Genomic DNA, 6,348 nt, shown 5'->3' with positions numbered 1-6,348 from the left:
ATGGCGGCGGCGGGCGGTGCTCCAGCCCGGGGGCGGGGGGCGGGGCCCGGCCGGCGGCCTGCCCGCAGTGGGCGGGGCCGGGGAGAGCCCGGCGCGGGCAGCCTCGCCCCCCGGCCCGGCTCCGTGTCCGGCCGGGCGGGCTGCAGCCCCGTGGGGCGGCGGGGCCAGCCCCGCTCTGCAGGGTGCCGCCGGCCGGCTTTTGCAGCCCTGCCCTTCTGAACGGGTGACGGGGTGAACGGCCACTCAGGCCAGCTACGTGGACGAGCGCGCATTTTCTCCCGGTCTCAGCCTTGCTGGCTCTTCAGGGTGAATTCCGCCCCCGTTCACCGTGAGGGCGGTCGGGCGCTGGAGCAGGTGGCCCAGAGAGGCTGGGACACCTCCATCCCTGGAGTACCCCAGAGCCGACTGGCGCAGCCCCGAGCACCCTGCTGTCGCTGACCCCGCGGTGACGGCGCGGCCCTCCTCGCCGTCTGCTGTCCCTCCCGTTTACTGCCGCTATGTCCCCCGCTCGCTGCCGAGAGCCTGCCAACAACAGACAGATCGAAGGGAACGGAAGGAGACATTAGCTGAAGGTGCTAACAGCTCCAGGAACTGAAGCTGCTGAATTTCACACATTAGATAATTCAGAGCACGTGTACAAATACTATTTCAATCAGGAGGCTGGGTTTTTTTTTCTTTTCTTAGCTAAGCATACGTTACAACCTTTCTGGGCAAGAGATGTCGTCTCGGGCATTTCATGGTGCTACCCGAGACCACAGCCCTGAGAAGCTGCCATATACGAGGACTTCTTCACCCCAACAGTTTTTAGAGAGATGGTCACAAAGATACCTCCCCTTTTTGCAAGATCGGTGCACAAGTAATGAATAATAGAGTCTCTTCTTCCCTAAGTAAAGAGCATCTCGTTTTCCAGAACCAACCCCTACACATGACGTCAAAAGCCTCCGCACCCACATGCCATGTAAGAGCAAATCCACTGATGTTAGTAAACCGAGTCCAGCTTCAGTTAACACCTGCCAGTACTTCTGATGGGATAAAAAAAAAAAAAAGTGAAAAATCTGCTGGGCATCAAAAGTCTGGAGTACATTTCAGTGCTGGGAGCAGCAATTTCTCCGTGGAACACAAAGCTTTTTGGAATCCAGAGCACTACATAAATGCTATTTTATTTTATTTTATTTTATAAAAAATAAACCGAAAAAAACACCTTAGCAGACAAGCTGTTAAGTGAAAACAGTTGCATTTACTATAGCATAGCAGGTGAGGTAAGTAATGGCATCTTTCCTGCAGGAACTTCTTAAACATAACAATAGAAAAGCAAGTTAAAATCATGGAATAATTTGGGTTGGAAGGAGCCTCAGAAGCGTACCTAGTCCAATCCTCTACTCATGGCAGGGCTAACTTTGATGTTAGATCAGATTGCTCCTTTATTTTGGCTAATTTACTTTTATATACATATAAATGTATACACATACCTATATGATTTATACCTATAACACCCAGCGATTATTTCTTCAGTTCATACCTTGGATGACTTTGAAAATAGAATGTGCTGCGTAAGTTTACTTACAAACATTAATTGGGAGTGTTATTTCAGAGCGAATTATTTTTCTCCTTATTCTTTCCAGGTAATTAGAATTTAAAAAATCACAAATGCAAATTTTGGGGTCCTAGAAAATGCTCCCTTGAAACCTTTTTACAGATCCTTAAAAACAACACTAGGATCTTAGAGAAAATCAATCTGCAAACCATTCAGAGCTTATAAACATAAACCTTCACATTTTCATCATTTTGGGAAAGATAATACTGCTTCAGATAATTAAACACTAATATCCTAACCATCACCTCTAAAGCAGAGAAGGAGTCAGATGAAGGCATATGTCTTGAAAAATATTATTTAGGTGAGAGCATAAACTAGAGTAGGTTGTGGAGAGAACTCGTGGCCTCAGCTTTAACCTCCAAATAATACTCTGAAGGCAATAATCTAGCCATTGTTTTGCTCATAATATGCTGTGCATTCCATACTGCTAAAAATACATTAAAAAAAACAGATGTGGAATAGAGATAAGGAAAAATTGTTCATTTTCAGAAAGCAGTGCCATGCAACACTCACTTGCTAATTGCCATGCAGCCCAAGTCTTAAGCTTTGCTTTCAGAAATGCTGCTTTGCCACTCCTACTCCTGCTCTGCAGCTGAGTGGCAAAGTTCACACAGCCTGGCTGCTCGGTAACACAGTCACTTCAGTGCCCAAATGCTTATTTGGTCTTCTATTCTAGTTGTTCAAAGGCAACTGCAGAGACACCAATGTACTCTGCCCCCAGCCCTTGAAGATTTATGCTTCTGCTTTGCTGTACACTTGTCTGCAGTCCCACTGACGTTAATAGTGTGTGGCTTAGTGCATCCCACCAGACCTGGCAGTATATCAGGTGATCTTCACCTTTTATTCTGGACATTTTTTTCAGCAGGACTGAAATCAGGCTAAGAAAACTGAGCCTGATTAGCAGATTTCTTCCTTAAAGGCAGGTGAAAAGGATTTTTTTGTACTCAGCTGGACTCCCCACAGCTCTACTCCCAGCACTGATGCTCAGACAGTTCTGATTCTTATAGTACCTGTGCTTAGGCCAAATTTTCATCTGAACAGTATCTTATCCCCAGGAGGCAGCCACAGATACTTAGGGAATGATAACGACAGGACATAGAGAAAGCCTCTTCCCCAAACTGTCTACATTCAAACTAAATAAGAATGACTGAAGTACTGTAACTCTTAGTCAGTCAGACATAGCTCTCATTTGACAGGTACAAATGCTGAGGAAGACAACTTCTGAGTGAGAGAACTTATCATCTGAAATACAGTCATACACAACAGCCTTCTCTTCTGCTGCAGACATAAGCTCTGCATTGCAGAAGCAGAATTTGGCCCATATTTTCAAAAGGTTGTCGTTCTGGCTTTTGGCTCATGCTTTGTTATCTAAAAAAAAGAAAAGTAAGTGTTCATATAATTGCTCAATTTCCAGGTGACATTTGTTAATTATACATAGCATTTTTATAGCTTTGCCCACTGGAGGGGCTTACAGTCCTGTGCTTTCTCCTTCAACTAAAAGTGTTAGCAACTGCACTTTAAGGGAGAACAATGAGGTGGCTGAAACAGCAGATGTGCTGAACACCCCACACTCCTCTGGGACCACTGGTGCTGGGGCCTCTGGGACCACTGGGACCTCTGGATCCTCTGGGACCACTGGTGCCAGCCACATGGCTGGCATTGCCAAGGAGGAGCTGGAAGCAGAGCCCAGGTTGTCTGACCCCCTCCTCTGCATTCGTCAGAAGGCTGGTCTGTCATAACGTAATGACTGCGGGCTGACTTGATTCCTGCATTTCACATCATGACAAGATTACATGAAGAGTTATTATTTTCTTCATTAGGAATCACCTTCATTGTCTAACTATTTTATTCTAAGCAAGCATGGTTTGCCAGGGGTCTTCAGGGAGCACCATCCACAAAGCCCCAGGGCCTCGTGTTCCCTCCCTGTCTCAGGTAGAGACAGCAGCACTGCTGAAGCTGCAGTCCCGTACCAAGGCCTTGCCACCACTGTTGTGTCAGATCTAGGCACAGTATAGTTAAATCTGAAGTGTGACTGTGATTATACAAGTGCTCTGAGTAAGTTATACCTCGAAAAACCTATTTTCATTACAAGTTGTTTGGACTGTCCTTTGTTCAGCATGTAGCACAGTGGTGTCCCAGCTAGTTCCTAGGCACTTAGGTCCTACAAATTAGAGCTAATGACACACTGGTACAGTTATTACAGAACCTACATGTAGGCAAGCCCAAAGCTCTCGCTAAAAATTGCAGGCAAGCCACATCAACCTCCTGCAGCTCCTGTGATGTTGCTCCTCATCAGCCTCCATGCTAACAGCACTCTCCCCAGTTACCTCTGACACTCCTTCACATTTACCTTTTTCCACTGCTGCAGCCAGACCTGTTATTTTGTCTTTTTAGAATTAATTTTACTGCTGTCATTTCCTGCCCTTTCTTGTTGCAGTATCCTGAGGCATGGGAAGTCCCAAATGACTGACATTTAAAAAACAGAAACAATGAAAAAAACATTTGCCCTGGCTCAATCATTCTTTGCAACTTTTAACGACAAGAAAACTTTGTGCCAGTTTGTTGTCTCACAAATGGAGTGCGTTACGCAGTGTGCAACACCCAATATGCACACAGAGCCGAGATATCAGTTTATTTCAAGTTTTGTGCAAGACTGGGTGCTAGGTGGTAGCTCGACAAAGCTAGCCCCCCACTCATTCATACAGGTACAGTATTTATACAGTCTATTATACATATGCATAAGTAATTATGTAAAGCAGTTTTCTATTGGTCTACATTTTCTTATCTTATTCTTAAAGCTACAGTATTACTTCAATATTCTGCACATGCCCAAAGGTGAGAGGTCTCCGCTTGGGCCAGGGTCTCCAGCTCAAGGGGTGTGACTTTTAGTCACACAGTTTGTGTTACAGTTCGCATGAGGGTGCTTCTTATAACACTTCTGCTAGTAACTTCAGGTTGTTCCCAAAATATCTTAATTAGCTTACATATTTCTCCAGCATGTGTTTCACTTCCCAAGGACAATAATTTTGATTAGACATTCCGCATTCCGGTCTAAATCCTCCTTACCAACTTTACATAAGTCCTGGCCTTCCACCAGCTCCTGATTGACTACAAGTTCACATGCTGATAAAGTTCTGTCTCCAGTGGGATACTTGATTTTCCTTTTCATTGCATCCTGTCAATATACTTCCAGCTCAGTCTATTAGTGTCATTTCAAAAGACTGTTCAGACTGTTTTGATTCAGCAGGCCTTGGGGATCAAAATGGCTAGCCAGCTAACTGTACTAGAAACGTGGATATTTTAAGTCACAAAGATAGTCTAAAATTTTTTTTTGAGAGAGGTTTGAATGACAGACAAGCATTTCTTAATGCCTCACTGGTATTAGTGCTTCTTAGGCACGAGGATTATTGGGCTAATCTTGTGGACAGAAGAACAAGGTGCAGGGAGGTAACGGAGGCTGTATGATCGTAATTGTCCTGTCTCCCTGCAACCTCCTGTGGGCAACTGTGCCTACTCTGATATGCAACGCTGGGCAATTTGGCAGATGGATTTCCTGAAATCCCGCCTAATCCTACCTAATTTCCCCTCCTGCTTGCAGAGCAGCCTCCGATACAGTCAGCTTCTACTCAGATTGCAGCTGAGGGCTGTAGGTTCATTGGAGCCAGGAAGAGTCTTTCCTCTGACTTTGGTAGGTGGTAGCTAAACCACCTAGAAAAAACTCAGCAAACCTTTGATGTGTTGTTCCCTTTTCTTTTGAGAATGCTTAGCAGGGAACAATAGTTTGGCAGACAGAACACGGACTACACTTAAACACGGAAGATTTAGACTGAAATGCCGTCACAGCCAGATTCCAAATGACTTTGAGGCAAAATAGCTGTGCTTCAGTTTCTTCTCTGTGAACAGAGATAATTATTCCCTGCCCCACAGAACTTGTAAGACTAAAATCCATCACTGATTTTATACACTTTAATAATAAGTACAACAGCGTAGGCACTAAAATAGACCAGATTAATTTATTTTTGGTGAAAGTTTAATTGCACAGCACTGGGAACACCTGAGAGCATGTCTAAGTAGTAGCATAACTGCAGCAGTGTTGAGGATGAAGTATGTCTTCCCGTGTAGAGAGAGGCATGAGGATGGGAAACAAAAGTTAAAAGAAGAAAAGGGGAAAACACCTTGTACAGAAAAGAAAGGACAAATGAAAGCAGAGAATAGGTTGGAAATGGGAGATGAAGTGATGTATTTTCTAGGCTGCAGGGCAAAATTAAAATATTTAAAAATACAAATGCATGGATGTGATGTATCTAATTACATCATTCTTACATAGATCTTACAGCCACCTTCTGAATTTGTATGAAATGAGGTTGTCTAACTGATGTCCTGAGAGAATTTTCATTTTATTGGAGAAATTACAGAAGGCAGCTATACACCTTTCCTGCTGCTGAACTATGAACATTTGGCCGAGATGCGGGCACGCCTGCTGCTGTGAAGCACCGACAGGCCAAGTCAGGAAAAGCCCAAGGCTGCTCAGGCACAGAGTTGCGAGTATAACATGTAGGTTTTTCTGAACTTAAGAGCTAAGGACACTGCTACTCATTGCTCTCTGTAGCTAGTATTTTGTAACTTTTAATTATTCTTTCATCTTTTTGCATCACTAAGAGCAGTACAGTACATGGATCCCCAAGGAACACATGGGGCTACAAGTGCAACCATGGATGTTTCACTGTCCCTCACCGAATTTTGCTGAAGGCAGA

This window comes from Mycteria americana, chromosome 6 (assembly GCF_035582795.1).
Source record: "Mycteria americana isolate JAX WOST 10 ecotype Jacksonville Zoo and Gardens chromosome 6, USCA_MyAme_1.0, whole genome shotgun sequence".
NCBI lineage: Eukaryota > Metazoa > Chordata > Aves > Ciconiiformes > Ciconiidae > Mycteria > Mycteria americana.
The sequence above is the reverse complement of the archived record's forward strand: the minus strand, read 5'-3'. Positions refer to the sequence as shown.